General features: G+C 40.2%; 1 long non-coding RNA gene across 3 annotated transcripts in view; it reads right to left on the bottom strand.

Moving 5' to 3' along the window:
- The window catches only part of LOC146870156 (uncharacterized), a 282,985-nt gene that overhangs the window by 221,336 nt on the left and 41,525 nt on the right, over window positions 1-20,124 (bottom strand). The window lies entirely within an intron of this gene.

The raw sequence follows: 20,124 nt of genomic DNA, 5'->3' as shown, positions 1-20,124 counted from the left end.
TTCCTTTGGAAATAAATTATGTAGCAGCCGACTCTGTAATGCTTTTTTGCCAGCTTCAGTGAGTAGTCCAATTCTGATATCTTTCAGAATACTTCCATATTCTTTATCGTTTGCTTGCCTCATATTAGTAGTTAGTTCCTTGTACTCAAAGAAGGACCAAATATTTGCATTACCGATGCTTCCCAATGACTTCTTTGTGTCTTCATGTGTCACAGTATTAAACACTGGTTGTCCTTTAACTGGAGTAAGTTGCAAAAGATCTCCAAAAACTATGACGTGTTTTCCTCCAAATAACACGTCATAGTCTGTCTTCAGAATTTGCTGCATTCTTAAATGCACAAAGGCAAGCATTAAGTTTGATACCATGCTCACCTCATCAATAATGAGAACTTGCATCTTCTTCAATACTCTTGAAACTTCCAAGCATGCTTCTCCAGTTAGCTTGTTGTATTGTATTTTGTTCTCATGCTCCACTGGTAACATTAGCAAACGATGTAAAGTGATTCCTTTTATGTTATATGCTGCTAACCCAGTTGGAGCAGTAACGACACAAGACAAAGTAAAATCCGTTTTTTGCTGTACGTAGCTTCTGATGACTTTTATAAGGAAACTTTTTCCAGTTCCAGCTTGTCCGCTTACATACATCCTGATTGGATGAAATGATGTGCATGAGCACTCTTTTTTTTCATGTAGAAATCCGTGATCAATTTTGTTTCTGATCTCTTCATAAATTTGTTGCTGCTCTTCGTTCAGTTGTCTTTCCGAATTTTGTAAGTCTATAAATTCTTCTTGAGCTTGATTCATAGCTGTTTCCACTTCATTCATGGCTATTGATGCTTCATTTTCAACGATTGGTTGTCCTAGGGGATCTTGACTGAGTGTTCCTGAACTTTGGCTGTCCTGAGAACTGTCTCTAGCTATTTCTGCTGCAATTGTAGTTTCCTGTTCAATTTCTTCATTTAACATTTGCAGATAAGTTGAGAATGTACTGCATTGTATGCTGTCTTTGCAAGCATTAAAAGAATCTTCATAGCTTTGAAATTCTCCCAGTAGTTCATCCTCTGTACGCCATGGTTTAAACAGCTATAAAAGAGCCAAGTAGTAAAATTCCTTTTTGTCAGTAGTGTCGCAACTCAGCTTCCTGTGATTTATCAAACTTCCTTTTGTTTGCTTCACCAAACATCCTTCCTCACCAATGACTTTATATTTTCCATTGTTGATGTCTTCTGCGGCTTTCCGTGAATAAATGTAGTTCTGCAGCACTTCATACAGACACATGTTCTCCAGATGATGACTTCTCTTTGGGTAATATGTGTCCAACATGTTTGATTTCAAAATATCTGTACTTTCTGGGTCATTCTCGGCCAAATATTCAATTTCTCCAACAGATTTCAGTACCCGATTTCTCATTGCTGCAAGGCCTAAACTTGCCCAAATTATTCTTCTTGATTTCGAGTAGAGACTTGCAGAAGATAACCTATCTGAACATTCGTAGGATCCAATTTCTCGATGCGATTACATCTTCAAACTGAAACTGTACAGCTTCTTACTGACAGTCTTCTCGTGAGAAATCTCTTCCCACATTTCCTTCAATTCTGTTTTTTCTGATTTCGTAATGTAAGACGTTACATATCGAGCAACAGCAATGGAATTGTCAGCTACATACTGTATATCCATGTTAGCATTCCACATGGATAAAATGACTGGGTTGTAGTCATTTATATTTTTTGATTCTTCTTTTCTTTTAAGGTTGTAGGTATTCTTAGGTGATTTTCTTGTGATAGTATGTCTCACAGATGACATAAAACTGTTTACTCTTCCATTTGAAAGAACAAGTCTAGGAAATCCAAATCGACATTTAGTGTAGTATTTATCTTTGCTCTTGTATTTCCGTCGACAGTATTTTCCACACCGATGACTATGGAAACGTAAAACTTGCTCCTTTAACTTTTTATCTTCTGTGCTTTTTGGTATAGCACATGTTGCATATTCTTCAATGTAAGATAACACTGCTTCATCAGCATCTGTTCCAAACTTTGGGGCATCCTTGATCCACAACAGCATATGAATATGAGGAGCACCTCTTGCCTGGTACTCTTTTCTCCAAAAGAAATCCACTACTTCTCCTAGAGGTGGATTTTTTTTATTGCAGATGAACGACATCATAGCCTCAAATCTATGATTGAAATATCTGCAAACATTAACCGGATCCAATGAGCACAGTTCTCCTGCTGTCTTGTATTCGATGTTTTTAATGTTTGAATTTGCCTCTCGTAGAAAATCCAGTAAATCATCCCAAGCGTACTCAGCACAGCTTAGAGTAACGAACCATGTTGGTGTTCCTAAATTCCGTAACATGCATTTTAATTCACCATGACGTCGGTACCAATATTCATTTGTCCCACGCTGACAAGCCATCAGATTGATCAGCTGTGTTTCCAAATGATCATCTCGGTGCTGCACTTTCTCCATAAAATCCTTAGCAGACACATTTTGTAAATGTACTCCACTTTTTAAAATGTGATTTACTGCATAAGACAGTGCAGACAAGTCGCTTTCAAATAAAAGATGGAACAAATAAGGAATACTTTGTCGAAATCTGGGATCTTCGGCATATAGTCTTGTAGTCCGATACTCAGAAGCTGGAATCTGTTCCGGACGTTCATCGTATCGTCCTCCTTTTCCTGTAGGAAACAGCTGGGGAAAACAACGAGCTTCCAAGCTCTCCTCCCATACACTCACGGGAGTTCCTTTTGCTTTCTTCATCTGAAACAGATCAATATTGTCTCCCATAACTTCTTTTGAATGAAGAGGATGTATGCTAAAATGTTTATAGATTTCTTCTTCCTTTGACTTGTCCACTTTTTCAATTTGTCCAGTTGGTGTTTCTGTGTCTTCTTGTAAATCTTCTTCTTCTTCTTCTTCTATATAAATTGATTCATACCATTTGTTATTCCTTTTCAAATACAAATTTGCTCTTTGTACTTTCCGTACATCTACCAGCTCCTGCCAAATCTTCTTATTCTTTGTAGGTACACCATTAACCAGAATAATTAATGGTTCAGTTTCCAAAGTATCCGCATCAATAGTTTCCATATTTTTTTTCAAATCCAAGGGCAAATACACCACTCTACCTTTTAAACCTCTCAGTAAATCTGAAGGAGGTAATTTACCAGTTTTGGGCTCCATACGTACTATGGTCTGGAACGGATGAACACATTGAATGAGTATAGACTCATATGTATTTAATTCAGAAAGTTCAGCAGGAATTGCATCCAATTCTAAATTATTATGTACAGCTCTAGTCGGCATTCTATTTTCTTTTAACTTATTATAACAGTATTTACAAATACGCTGAACTTCACCCAATTCAAAACAATTTTCAAGAAATATATATGTGGCAAAATCCTTCCACTTATAATTATCTTCATTTTCACTTTTTCTATAGAGATCAACATACCTGGTTTGTTTTCTATAATGAGTTCTGCGGCAACAAATACAAGTAATATTTGGTCTTTCATTAGAGATTATTGCAAATTTTGTTATGTGATCGTTAAATGTCTTACTTACAGAGGGTTCTACATTCTCTTCCACTTCTTCCTCATTGACTGTGTCCTTTTCTGCACTGTTTTGTTCAGGACCAAAGTAACAAAACTGAATTTCATCAACAACCTTCTCTACATCTGATACCGATCCACGGAACAGAGCCCTATTCAATTCATCTAACTTTATTGCTGGACTTTTAGCAAAATACAACCGTCTCACAAACTTTCTCATTTCAGTATGATGAACAGCCAGCATCCTAAAATGATGGAAAACACTATTACACACTTTTCTAGATAGACAAGCCAGAGAATGACCCTGCAAACCAGTATTCTCTCTCACTCTGCATGGATCCATACTTTGAAGCACCTTAATCTTCTGTTTTACACTTTTTTTACTATATTCTCTTAGAAACTCACGAAATTCAATAGATTCCTGACGCACAGTGCAAATACTACTACAATTCCAAGTGTACACTGGGGCTTTAGGACGTCTCCCCATAGCCTCATCCGCCATCACTTGTACCTCATCTCTTGGAACCATTATCTCATTCTCCATTATGCAACCATTTTTCACTTCGTAAGCACGACCTCTGGTGTCAACTGCATGCAGCAAACTATTACTTTGAAAATAGCTCTCTTCATTAAAAAAAGGTTCACTACTTGAACTATGCATCCATTTTCCTAAAAACACTTTACAGAAGTTTGTTCTGTTCACTACTCTTTTCCTTTTGCTTTGTGATTTCAGTACATTAACCATTTTATCTCATGTACGCATCCTATTCAAAATTAAAATGAATAGTTTCCTTTTTAATTCTAATGCCTTTGCTGCAATGGCTTCAATTTCTTTTTTTCTCTTATAAAACTTAGCCTTTTGCTTATATTTCTTCACATCCTTTATCAAATTGGACATAACTCTTCTCTGAAACATTTTTCTACGTATCTCTTTAAACGCTGTTTTTCTGTTTAAGTTTATCTTTTTAGTTGCAGAAGGTATATTTGCATTAACTAAATGCTCAATTTTTTCCTCTCCTTTTCTATTGAAAACATTTTTTCCAGTACAGACGTTTTGTACATTTTTCCTTTTTTTGAATATGTTCTTTAAAAAAATTTTTGTTTGCTTACCAGAAGATTTTTTCTTTTTCCCAACATGAGCATCTCCAACTAAGTTAGGTCCTCCAGTTGTCTTCAAATATAGGTTTTTTTTGTGGTCTTTCTTTACACTGGATTTTGTAGGCATCTTAAATTTTGTTCACTGCTCTTCAGCAATACCTGAAAAAAACTAAAAAAAAAAATCCTTTATTTTATTTAAATATATTACTACATTTTTTATGTTCTTTAGAAATCTTAAAATACTATAAACCCCTTTCCTATAAATGAAAATCACAATAACACCTTCACAAATTAAATTTCTAAAAATAATCATGCTTTGAAATTAGGCAGAAAACTGCTTTTTCAGACCAGCACCATGTGTAACCTGGTTGACTGCCTACACTCCAGCAAGGGCAACCAGCCTTAGTGATGCTGAATGTATTTGCATTACTGACTGAAACCTCAAACCCCACTCGCTTGTGAATACTGTGCATGATTCCACAGGGTAAGCAGCTGGGTATGTGCTAAGAGTCTGCTTCTGCACCAAAAAATGGCTCCCCCTTTCCATCTAATGCAACTGTGAAATCACCAGAGCAATACGCAATAAATCTCTGCCTGTAATTCCTATATGCACACAGAGTCATGTTTTCACATTAGTCACAAAACGAAATTTCTTTGCCAATTTGAAAGCACACTTACTACTCTTTTTTTTGGCAAGTGATAAACACTTTTACAGACTGACACATTATGAATCCACTTTTCAGATTCTTAAAAAAGCACATGTCCAAACTGCTTTTTCAGACCAGCACCATGTGTAACCTGGTTGACTGCCTACACTCCAGCAAGGGCAACCAGCCTTAGTGATGCTGAATGTATTTGCATTACTGACTGAAACCTCAAACCCCACTCGCTTGTGAATACTGTGCATGATTCCACAGGGTAAGCAGCTGGGTGTGTGCTAAGAGTCTGCTTCTGCACCAAAAAATGGCTCCCCCTTTCCATCTAATGCAACTGTGAAATCACCAGAGCAATACACAATAAATCTCTGCCTGTAATTCCTATTTGCACACAGAGTCATGTTTTCACATTAGTCACAAAACGAAATTTCTTTGCCATTTTGAAAGCACACTTACTACTCTTTTTTTTGGCAAGTGATAAACACTTTTACAGACTGACACATTATGAATCCACTTTTCAGATTCTTAAAAAAGCACATGTCCAAACTGCTTTTTCAGACCAGCACCATGTGTAACCTGGTTGACTGCCTACACTCCAGCAAGGGCAACCAGCCTTAGTGATGCTGAATGTATTTGCATTACTGACTGAAACCTCAAACCCCACTCACTTGTGAATACGGTGCATGATTCCACAGGGTAAGCAGCTGGGTGTGTGCTAAGAGTCTGCTTCTGCACCAAAAAATGGCTCCCCCTTTCCATCTAATGCAACTGTGAAATCACCAGAGCAATACGCAATAAATCTCTGCCTGTAATTCCTATATGCACACAGAGTCATGTTTTCACATTAGTCCCAAAACGAAATTTCTTTGCCAATTTGAAAGCACACTTACTACTCTTTTTTTTGGCAAGTGATAAACACTTTTACAGACTGACACATTATGAATCCACTTTTCAGATTCTTAAAAAAGCACATGTCCAGACTGCTTTTTCAGACCAGCACCATGTGTAACCTGGTTGTCTGCCTACACTCCAGCAAGGGCAACCAGCCTTAGTGATGCTGAATGTATTTGCATTACTGACTGAAACCTCAAACCCTTAAAGTATTCTTTATTTTTACCAGTACACCTTAATTTATGGTGAAAACATAGTCCATATTATTTTACATGTTCTTCACATTTAAATTTCTCCCAAAACAGAAAATAATAAACACAACTTCAACAAAAGGAATCCCATTTCTATTATTCATTTCTTAATTTACCATATACATCCCCTCTCAAACTCTAAACTCACCTTTAAAATTAGTTAGTTGTGAAAGAAATGTGGCACTCAAACAGCAGATTATCAGAGCCAGGATCTCTGTTCTTTACACCTCTCTCCTCTCAGCAGAACCAGATAATGGCAAACTTTCCCTCTCTTTTTCCACACATATACATGTTAGTTTCAAATCTCAGTGCTTCCCCCTTTTTTTCAAATGTAATCACACATTTCTATTGGTTGAAAACCAACCCTTTTCCAAAAGTACCCTTCCCCCAACTTGACTTCTGCCTAGTACCCTTCCCCCAACTTGACTTCTGCCTAGTACCCTTCCCCCAACTTGACTTCTGCCTGCTACCATAGCAACATCTCATGGAACACTGCTGTGTGGAGTTAGGTCAGAAGTTCACCAAACAATGTTTCAATTCCACAGAGCAAGAGTGCTTGACTTTTCAAACCTAACAGCAAATCCATAGTACTGTTCTTTGGTAATACATTTTTCTGTACCAATACAAAACATGCTTCTATTAATTTACACATACAGCCTAGTTTTTATTCTAGAATGGTATGAAACAGCCAATCAGTTCTTTTTTTTATGAAAAAAATATGTATGCCTCCATTTCCAAACTGTCTTTCTTTTCATATTGCCATTCTACTGAAAGACACCTCCTGAGTGCATCCAGTTCTCCTTTGAAGATGTTCACAGTGTGGATTGTAGGGCACAGCCATGTCTTCTGGAGTGAAAAGTATGCAGAGAAAACAGATATGGTGAGAGACCTTGCTTTGCCAAATGTAGACATTAAATGGATTGGTCAGAGAGGGTTAAAGTGGCACCAATTGATGCCATTGGTGAAATCCTTCATGCACATCCAACACCCTGACCTCATAATAGTGCACTGTGGTGGCAATGACCTAGGCACTTTGACTGGGGTAGGTCTGGAAATGCTTATGAAGGACACCTTTGCACAACTGTTTTCACTTTTCCCTAAAACTGCCTTTGTGTTTTCTAACATATGCCAAAGGCAAAAATGGAACTGGTCCAATCATTTCTGTCCGCAGATTGACAAAGCAAGAAAGCACGTCAACAAATCTGTTTCTGCTTTCCTCCGTGACTATGGTATGGGTTCCATTTACCACAACAACTTGCGTTACGACATGCAAGACATTTATAGAGGAGATGGTGTGCACTTCAATGATGAAGGGAACAGAGTCTTCCTCTTGAACCTTAGACTCTGCATCGGTACTTACTTGTAGGTACCACTAAAAAATCATTTCATAAACACAACGGCTCTTTTTAGAGCCCCCTAATATCTAAACACTTAAATCTGAATTTCATTTATTTTTTTATTTTTTTTTTCTACCGTACGCTTACGGTAAGCTTACCGTACGCGTACCCCGTGATTTTTTTTAAAATCAATAAATGTTGTCTTTGTACTTTTCTGTCCTTCTTTGACCCCCTTACAAATGTTAGGGGGTCTGTAACTCTCCTCCTTGCCCCCTTTTCAAGATATCACTCTTTTTTTTTCTGAGTGAAACACACGAAATGGCGGCCGCCGCTTCCTGGTTTCGACCGATTCGAATGTTTACTAAGATCTAAGAGCCAATCAGAATCGCGCACGCCACCGTACGCGTACGGTAAGCGTACCGTAAGCGCACTGTAAGCTGGCTCAGATATATATATTGATTTAAAGGATATTTTCTCAGAATCTACTGAACAGATTTACACCAAACCTACAAAAGGCACTTCCTTGACCTGAGGACTACCTCTCTGCCAAATTTCAAGTAATTCTGTTCAGCCGTTCGGGCTGTAGCTGTGTCTAAAGGTCCTATGGAAAAATGCATGGGAAAAACGCGTTTTGGGACCCCCCTTTTATCTCAGCCCCCTCTTGACAAATCCCCCCGAGACTTTCAGGGTAGGAGCGGAGCGTAGCGCCCCACCTATTTTGAAAAATTCGCGAGGATTCGTCAGCCGGCGCAAAAGTTATTCCAAATAGAATGTTGCGGATTTCCTATGGAAACGTGGTCCTAACTATAACTACCTACTGGCGACGGCCAGTAGGTAATGACCGCCAGTAGATAATATATATATATACATATATAAACATATAAATATAATCTGCATATCTATATAAATATAAATGCATGCAAACATATACATATACATATATGCATACATATGCATGGTATGTACATGAAAGTTTGAAAAACTCTAATACAAGCAAAGCTAAAAAGCCACCTAATTACAAACAGAATTGCTTTAACTTAAACGAGGGCGAGACCTATTGCATTTTCAATGCTTGTTTACTTTGATTCCATCAAGAAGGCATTCAGATGTGTCACACATTTTCCATAAATTCTGAATGGTAGCACTCTAGTTGCTCATTAGATCAGTGTAGTAAAGCTGCTGCTCACCAGGGAAGTCTGCTGCTGGTATTCAAAGTGCATGTTTCAGTCTGCATGTCAGAATTTTTTCATGAAATGGAAGAGGATTTGAGAAGTCAAAATGTACCCTAATCTTTCTTTCTGCAGCACTAATTATAATTTCTATGGCAAAATGAACCCCCTCATTTTGTTCCTTTGCAAATTAAATGTTTTAAGTGTTACCACTTTATTCCAATCAAGATGACATCAGGTGTGCCATACTTTTGTCGTAAGTAAGACTGTTAGCGCTCTAGTTGTTCTTTAAAACACTCTGGGACATTCTGTCATTGGGCTATAATTGGGCTACATCTCGGTGATATTTGTGCTACATTTGGGCTCTTTTGTCTCTGGTGGCCATCTTGGGAGACTTATTTGTTTTGAAGTTTCCTAATTTCCTCATTTACAACAGTCTCCTCAGTAGGAAATACTTTCAGGTTTTTTACTTTCATTCGATCAAGAAGGCATTCAGATGTGTCACACATTTGCCATAAATTCGGAATGTTAGCACTCTAGTTGCTTATTAGATAACTGTAGTAAAGCTACTGCTCACCAGGGAAGTCTGCTGCTGGTATTGAAAGTGCATGTTTCAGTATGCATGTCAGAATTTTTTAATGAAATAGAAGAGGATTTGAGAAGTCACTCAAAATGTGCCCTAATTTTCTTTTTTCCGCACTAATCATAATTTCTATTGCAAAATGAACATCCTCATTGTGTTCCTTTTAAATTAAACTACTCACTCTCTACTACTCACTCGCTACTACTTTCTACTACTCTCTACTACTACTCTCTACTACTCACTCTCTACTACTCTCTACTACTCACTCTACTGCTCTTTACTACTCTCTACCACTCACTCTCAACCACTCTACTACTTACTCTCTACTACTCTCTACTACTCTCTCTCTACTACTCCCTCTCTACTACTCTCTCTCTACTACTCCCTCTCTACTACTCACTCTCTACTACTCACTCTCTACTACTCTCTCCTACTCACTCTCTGCTACTCACTCTCTACTACTCTACTACTCTCTACTTCTCTCTACTACTCACTCTCTGCTACTCCTCTCTACTACTCCTCTTTACTACTCACTCTACTACACACTCTCTACTACTTGCTCTCTACTACTCACTCTCTACTACTCACTCTCTACTACTCTACTACTCACTCTCCACTACTCACTCTCTAATACTCGCTCTCTACTACTTGCTCTCTACTACTTGCTCTCTACTACTCTCTACTACTCACTCTACTACTCACTCTCTACTACACTACTACTCTCTACCACTCACTCTCTACTACTCTACTACTCACTCTCTACTACTCTCTACCACTCACTCTCTACTACTCTACTACTCACTCTCTACTACTCTACTACTCACTCTCTACTACTCTACTACTCACTCTCTACTACTCTCTACTACTCTCTTTCTACTACTCACTCTCTACTACTCACTCTACTACTCTCTCTCTACTACTCATTCTCTACTACTCTCTCTCTACTACTCTACTACTCACTCTCCACTACTCACTCTCTACTACTCTCTACTACTCATTCTACTACTCACTCTCTACTACTCTACTACTCTCTACTACTTTCTCTGCTACTCACTCTCTACTACCCTCTACTACTCACTCTCTACTACTCTCTCTCTACTACTCTCTCTCTACTACTCTCTCTCTACTACTCTCTCTCTACTACTCTCTCTCTACTACTCTCTACTACTCACTCTACTACTCACTCTACTACTCACTCTACTACTCACTCTACTACTCACTCTACTACTCACTCTACTACTCACTCTCTACTACTCTCTACTACTCTCTACTACTCACTCTCTACTACTCTCTACTACTTCTCTACTACTCTCTCTCTGCTACTCAGTCTCCACTACTCACTCTCTACTACTCTCTAATACTCACTCTCTAATACTCACTCTCTACTACTCTCTACTACTCACTCTCTACTACTCACTCGCTACTACTTTCTACTACTCTCTACTACTCACTCTACTGCTCTTTACTACTCTCTACCACTCACTCTCTACCACTCTACTACTCACTCTCTACTACTCTCTACTACTCTCTCTCTACCACTCTACTACTCACTCTCTACTACTCTCTACTACTCTCTCTCTACTACTCCCTCTCTACTCTCTACTACTCACTCTCTACTACTCTACTACTCTCAACTACTCACTCTCAACTACTCACTCTCTACTACTCACTCTCTACTACTCACTCTCTACTACTCACTCTCTACCACTCACTCTCTACCACTGACTCTACTAATCTCTACTACTGACTCTACTACTCTCTACCACTCACTCTCTACTACTCTACTACTCACTCTCTACTACTCTCTACCACTTACTCTCTACTACTCTACTACTCACTCTCTACTACTACTCTCTACTACTCTCTCTCTACCACTCTACTACTCACTCTCTACTACTCTCTACTACTCTCTCTCTACTACTCCCTCTCTACTCTCTACTACTCACTCTCTACTACTCTACTACTCTCAACTACTCACTCTCAACTACTCACTCTCTACTACTCACTCTCTACTACTCACTCTCTACTACTCACTCTCTACCACTGACTCTACTAATCTCTACTACTGACTCTACTACTCTCTACCACTCACTCTCTACTACTCTACTACTCACTCTCTACTACTCTCTACCACTTACTCTCTACTACTCTACTACTCACTCTCTACTACTACTCTCTACCACTCACTCTCTACCACTCACTCTCTACTACTCACTCTCTACTACTCACTCTCTACTACTCTATACTACTCTCTCTCTACTACTCACTCTCTACTACTCACTCTACTACTCTCTCTCTACTACTCTCTCTCTACTACTCTCTCTCTACTACTTGCTCTCTACTACTCTACTACTCACTCTACTACTCACTCTCTACTACTCTACTACTCTCTACTACTCTCTCTGCTACTCACTCTCTACTACCCTCTACTACTCACTCTCTACAACTCACTCTCTGCTACTCCTCTCTACTACACACTCTCTACTACTTGCTCTCCACTACTCACTTTACTACTCACTCTCTACTACTCTCTCTCTACTACTCTCTCTCTACTACTCTCTCTCTACTACTCTCTACTACTTACTCTCTACTACTCACTCTACTACTCACTCTCTACTACTCACTCTCTACTACTCACTCTCTACTACTCACTCTCTACTACTCTCTACTACTCTCTACTACTCACTCTACTACTCTCTACTACTCACTCTACTACTCTCTACTACTCACTCTCTACTACTCATTCTCTACTACTCTCTCTCTGCTACTCAGTCTCCACTACTCACTCTCTACTACTCTCTAATACTCACTCTCTAATACTCACTCTCTACTACTCTCTACTACTCACTCTACTACTCACTCTTTACTACTCTCTACTACTCTCTTCTTCACTCTCTACTACTCTCTACTACTCACTCTCTACTACTCACTCTCTACTACTCACTCTCTACTACTCTCTCCTACTCACTCTCTGCTACTCACTCTCTACTACTCTCTACTACTCTCTCTCTACTCTCTATTACTCATCCTCTACTCTCTACCTCTCTACCTCTCTCCACCTCTCTCTCTACTACTCTCTACCTCTACCTCTCTACCTCTACGTCTCTACCTCTACGTCTCTACCTCTCTATACCTCTCTCTACACGCACACATATGCACATATGTGCATATGCATTTATATATTCACTGAAAAAACCATAGGTTTCAGGGGCGTTATAGTTAGCTGGACTTTTCACTTGTACAAAACCATTGAAATTCCCCCGTTATAGTTAGTTCAGCTAACTATAACTCGCGCGCCCGCAATGCACTGCTGATGACGTCACATATTACATCACTCATGACATGGTCAGTGACATCACTCATGACATCACTGATGACATCTCAAATGACATCACTGATGACATCACTGATGACATCATCCTTGTGATAGAGTGGCAGACCTCCTCTCACCCTAATATAACCTTTGATACATACATTCAAAAATAGAGACTAAAATTTCCAAAACAATGGACATACCAATACCAGTTACAACAACCTCTTCAGTAATTCTAAGATCCACATACACATCCACTCATTCACCAACAGCCCTATACAGTCACTCATACATGTACTCACTCATCATATGTACTCATACACCTACACATCCTGTTACACAATGCCACTCATCCATAGAGTTACTCACACACATAGTCACTCATGCTAATAAAGAATCAAACATACATTTACTTGCATATACAGTTATACACACACCACCACACTTACTTCTACGGAAACTTACACATACTTAGTCTTTTAAACAATCACTTATAGAAACACATACTTATTCATACAGGAACTCTTTCAATCTCTCACTCTCACATATAATCACTTATATACAGCAATAGTCACATATACTAGTTTAAAACATATGTAGTTACTCATAAAGACACTATTGAGACAGTCATTCACTCACTAACACACCCATACACACACTCATCCACCCATACAGTCCTGCGCACATGCTGTCTTCAACACATACAAACAGTGAGTCACTCATTCATGCACCTATGCACTACGTAATACCCCCCACCGAACCATGCAGACACTCAGACTGATACTTGCTCTCTACTACTCTCTACTACTCACTCTCTACTACTCACCCTCTGCTACTCCTCTCTCCTACTCCTCTCTACTACACACTCTCTACTACTTGCTCTCTACTACTCACTCTACTACTCACTCTCTACTACTCTACTACTCTCTACTACTCTCTCTGCTACTCACTCTCTACTACCCTCAACTACTCACTCTCTACTACTCACTCTCTACTACTCTACTACTCTCTACTACTCACTCTCTACTACTCACCCTCTGCTACTCCTCTCTCCTACTCCTCTCTACTACACACTCTCTACTACTTGCTCTCTACTACTCACTCTACTACTCACTCTCTACTACTCTCTCTCTACTACTCTCTCTCTACTACTCTCTCTCTACTACTCTCTCTCTACTACTCTCTCTCTACTACTCTCTCTCTACTACTCTCTCTCTACTACTCTCTACTACTCACTCTCTACTACCCACTCTCTACTACTCTCTCTCTACTACTCTCTCTCTACTACTCTCTCTCTACTACTCTCTCTCTACTACTCTCTCTCTACTACTCTCTCTCTACTACTCTCTCTCTACTACTCTCTACTACTCACTCTCTACTACTCTCTACTACTCACTCTCTACTACTCTCTACTACTCATTCTCTACTACTCTCTCTCTCTGCTACTCAGTCTCCACTACTCACTCTCTACTACTCTCTAATACTCACTCTCTAATACTCACTCTCTACTACTCACTCTCTACTACTCACTCGCTACTACTTTCTACTACTCTCTACTACTACTCTCTACTACTCACTCTCTACTACTCACTCTCTACTACTCTCTACTACTCACTCTACTGCTCTTTACTACTCTCTACCACTCACTCTCTACCACTCTACTACTCACTCTCTACTACTCTCTACTACTGTCTCTCTACTACTCCCTCTCTACTACTCCCTCTCTACTACTCCCTACTACTCACTCTCTACTACTCTACTACTCTCAACTTCTCACTCTCAACTACTCACTCTCTACTACTCACTCTCTACTACTCACTCTCTACCACTCTCTACTACTGACTCTACTACTCTCTACCACTCACTCTCTACTACTCACTCTCTACTACTCTCTACCACTCACTCTCTACTACTCTACTACTCACTCTCTACTACTCTCTACTACTCCCTCTCTACTACTCTTTCTCTACTACTCACTCTACTACTCTCTCTCTACTACTCACTCTCTACTACTCACTCTCTACTACTCTACTACTCACTCTCCACTACTCACTCTCTACTACTCGCTCTCTACTACTCACTCTCTACTACTCTACTACTCTCTACTACTCTCTCTGCTACTCACTCTCTACTAACCTCTACTACTCACTCTCTACTACTCACTCTCTACTACTCTACTACTCTCTACCTCTCTCTACTACTCACTCTCTGCTACTCCTCTCTACTACTCCTCTCTACTACACACTCTCTACTACTTGCTCTCTACTACTCACTCTACTACTCACTCTCTACTACTCTACTACTCACTCTCCACTACTCACTCTCTACTACTCGCTCTCTACTACTCGCTCTCTACTACTCTCTACTACTCACTCTACTACTCACTCTACTACTCACTCTACTACTCACTCTACTACTCACTCTACTACTACACTACTACTCTCTACTACTGACTACTACTCTCTACCACTCACTCTCTACTACTCTACTACTCACTCTCTACTACTCACTCTACTACTCTCTCTCTACTACTCTCTCTCTACTACTCACTCTCTACTACTCACTCTCTACTACTCACTCTCTACTACTCACTCTCTACTACTCACTCTCTACTACTCTACTACTCACTCTCCACTACTCACTCTCTACTAGCTCTCTACTACTTGCTCTCTACTACTCTCTACTACTCACTCTACTACTCACTCTCTACTACTCTCTACTACTCTCTCTGCTACTCACTCTCTACTACCCTCTACTACTCACTCTCTACTACTCACTCTCTACTACTCTACTACTCTCTACTTCTCTCTACTACTCACTCTCTGCTACTCCTCTCTACTACTCCTCTCTACTACACGCTCTCTACTACTCACTCTACTACTCACTCTACTACTCACTCTCTACTACTCTCTCTCTACTACTCTCTCTCTACTACTCTCTCTCTACTACTCTCTCTCTACTACTCTCTCTCTACTACTCTCTACTACTCACTCTCTACTACTCACTCTCTACTACTCTCTCTACTACTCTCTACTACTCTCTACTACTCACTCTCTACTACTCTCTACTACTCACTCTCTACTACTCACTCTCTACTACTCTCTCTCTACTACTCTCTACTACTCACTCTCTACTACTCTCTACTACTCACTCTCTACTACTCTCTACTACTCATTCTCTACTACTCTCTCTCTCTGCTACTCAGTCTCCACTACTCACTCTCTACTACTCTCTAATACTCACTCTCTAATACTCACTCTCTACTACTCTCTACTACTCACTCTCTACTACTCACTCGCTACTACTTTCTACTACTCTCTACTACTACTCTCTACTACTCACTCTCTACTACTCACTCTCTACTACTCTCTACTACTCACTCTACTGCTCTTTACTACTCTCTACCACTCACTCTCTACCACTCTACTACTCACTCTCTACTACTCTCTACTACTCTCTCTCTCCTACTCCCTCTCTACTACTCTACTACTCACTCTCTACTACTCTACTACTCTCTACTACTCACTCTCTACTACTCACCCTCTGCTACTCCTCTCTCCTACTCCTCTCTACTACTTGCTCTCTACTACTCACTCTACTACTCACTCTCTACTACTCACTCTACTACTCACTCTCTACTACTCACTCTCTACTACTCTCTCTCTACTACTCTCTCTCTACTACTCTCTCTCTACTACTCTCTCTCTACTACTCTCTCTCTACTACTCTCTCTCTACTACTCTCTCTCTACTACTCTCTCTCTACTACTCTCTCTCTACTACTCTCTCTCTACTACTCTCTCTCTACTACTCTCTACTACTCACTCTCTACTACCCACTCTCTACTACTCACTCTCTACTACTCTCTCTCTACTACTCTCTCTCTACTACTCTCTACTACTCACTCTCTACTACTCTCTACTACTCACTCTCTACTACTCTCTACTACTCATTCTCTACTACTCTCTCTCTCTGCTACTCAGTCTCCACTACTCACTCTCTACTACTCTCTAATACTCACTCTCTAATACTCACTCTCTACTACTCTCTACTACTCACTCTCTACTACTCACTCGCTACTACTTTCTACTACTCTCTACTACTACTCTCTACTACTCACTCTCTACTACTCACTCTCTACTACTCTCTACTACTCACTCTACTGCTCTTTACTACTCTCTACCACTCACTCTCTACCACTCTACTACTCACTCTCTACTACTCTCTACTACTCTCTACTACTGTCTCTCTACTACTCCCTCTCTACTACTCCCTCTCTACTACTCTCTACTACTCACTCTCTACTACTCTCAACTTCTCACTCTCAACTACTCACTCTCTACTACTCACTCTCTACTACTCACTCTCTACCACTCTCTACTACTGACTCTACTACTCTCTACCACTCACTCTCTACTACTCACTCTCTACTACTCTCTACCACTCACTCTCTACTACTCTACTACTCACTCTCTACTACTCTCTACTACTCCCTCTCTACTACTCTTTCTCTACTACTCACTCTACTACTCTCTCTCTACTACTCACTCTACTACTCTCTCTCTACTACTCACTCTCTACTACTCACTCTCTACTACTCTACTACTCACTCTCCACTACTCACTCTCTACTACTCGCTCTCTACTACTTGCTCTCTACTACTCTCTACTACTTACTCTACTACTCACTCTCTACTACTCTACTACTCTCTACTACTCTCTCTGCTACTCAATCTCTACTAACCTCTACTACTCACTCTCTACTACTCACTCTCTACTACTCTACTACTCTCTACCTCTCTCTACTACTCACTCTCTGCTACTCCTCTCTACTACTCCTCTCTACTACACACTCTCTACTACTTGCTCTCTACTACTCACTCTACTACTCACTCTCTACTACTCTACTACTCACTCTCCACTACTCACTCTCTACTACTCGCTCTCTACTACTTGCTCTCTACTACTCTCTACTACTCACTCTACTACTCACTCTCTACTACACTACTACTCTCTACTACTGACTCTACTACTCTCTACCACACTCTCTACTACTCTACTACTCACTCTCTACTACTCACTCTCTACTACTCACTCTCTACTACTCACTCTCTACTACTCTACTACTCACTCTCCACTACTCACTCTCTACTAGCTCTCTACTACTCTCTACTACTCACTCTACTACTCACTCTCTACTACTCACTACTACTTTCTCTGCTACTCACTCTCTACTACCCTCTACTACTCACTCTCTACTACTCACTCTCTACTACTCACTCTCTACTACTCTACTACTCTCTACTTCTCTCTACTACTCACTCTCTGCTACTCCTCTCTACTACTCCTCTCTACTACACGCTGTCTACTACTCACTCTACTACTCACTCTACTACTCACTCTCTACTACTCTCTCTCTACTACTCTCTCTCTACTACTCTCTCTCTACTACTCTCTCTCTACTACTCTCTCTCTACTACTCTCTCTCTACTACTCTCTCTCTACTACTCTCTCTCTACTACTCTCTCTCTACTACTCTCTCTCTACTACTCTCTCTCTACTCACTCTCTACTACTCACTCTCTACTACTCTCTCTACTACTCTCTACTACTCTCTACTACTCTCTACTACTCACTCTCTACTACTCTCTACTACTCACTCTCTACTACTCTCTACTACTCACTCTCTACTACTCTCTCTCTGCTACTCAGTCTCCACTACTCACTCTCTACTACTCACTCTCTAATACTCACTCTCTACTACTCTCTACTACTCACTCTCTACTACTCACTCGCTACTACTTTCTACTACTCTCTACTACTACTCTCTACTACTCACTCTCTACTACTCACTCTCTACTACTCTCTACCACTCACTCTCTACCACTCTACTACTCACTCTCTACTACTCTCTACTACTCTCTCTCTCCTACTCCCTCTCTACTACTCTACTACTCACTCTCTACTACTCTACTACTCTCAACTACTCACTCTCAACTACTCACTCTCTACTACTCACTCTCTACTACTCACTCTCTACTACTCACTCTCTACTACTGACTCTACTAATCTCTACTACTCTCTACCACTCACTCTCTACTACTCTACTACTCACTCTCTACTACTCTCTACCACTCACTCTCTACTACTCTACTACTCACTCTCTACTACTCTATACTACTCTCTCTCTACTACTCACTCTCTACTACTCACTCTACTACTCTCTCTCTACTACTCACTCTGTACTACTCACTCTCTACTACTCACTCTCTACTACTCTACTACTCACTCTCCACTACTCACTCTCTACTACTCGCTCTTTACTACTTGCTCTCTACTACTCTCTACTACTCACTCTACTACTCACTCTCTACTACTCTACTACTCTCTACTACTCTCTCTGCTACTCACTCTCTACTACCCTCTACTACTCACTCTCTACTACTCACTCTCTGCTACTCCTCTCTACTACTCCTCTCTACTACACACTCTCTACTACTTGCTCTCCACTACTCACTCTACTACTCACTCTCTACTACTCTCTCTCTACTACTCTCTCTCTACTACTCTCTCTCTACTACTCTCTCTCTACTACTCTCTCTCTACTACTCTCTCTCTACTACTCTCTCTCTACTACTCTCTCTCTACTACTCTCTCTCTACTACTCTCTACTACTCACTCTCTACTACTCTCTCTACTACTCTCTCTACTACTCTCTCTCTACTACTCTCTCTCTACTACTCTCTACTACTTACTCTCTACTACTCACTCTCTACTACTCACTCTCTACTACTCACTCTCTACTACTCTCTACTACTCTCTACTACTCACTCTCTACTACTCTATACTACTCATTCTCTACTACTCTCTCTCTGCTACTCAGTCTCCACTACTCACTCTCTACTACTCTCTAATAATCACTCTCTAATACTCACGCTCTACTACTCTCTACTACTCCCTCTACTACTCACTCTTTACTACTCTCTTCTTCACTCTCTACTACTCTCTACTACTCACTCTCTACTACTTACTCTCTACTACTCACTCTACTACTCTCTCCTACCCACTCTCTGCTACTCTCTCTACTACTCTCTACTACTCTCTCTCTACTCTCTACTCTCTATTACTCATCCTCTACTCTCTACCTCTCTACCTCTCTCCACCTCTCTCTCTACTACTCTCTACCTCTACCTCTCTACCTCTACGTCTCTACCTCTACGTCTCTACCTCTCTATACCTCTCTCTACACGCACACATATGCACATATGTGCA

Source organism: Triturus cristatus, chromosome 1_1, assembly GCF_964204655.1.
Source record: "Triturus cristatus chromosome 1_1, aTriCri1.1, whole genome shotgun sequence".
NCBI lineage: Eukaryota > Metazoa > Chordata > Amphibia > Caudata > Salamandridae > Triturus > Triturus cristatus.
Note: the sequence above shows the minus strand (reverse complement) of the source record. Positions and strands in the feature narration are given on the sequence as shown.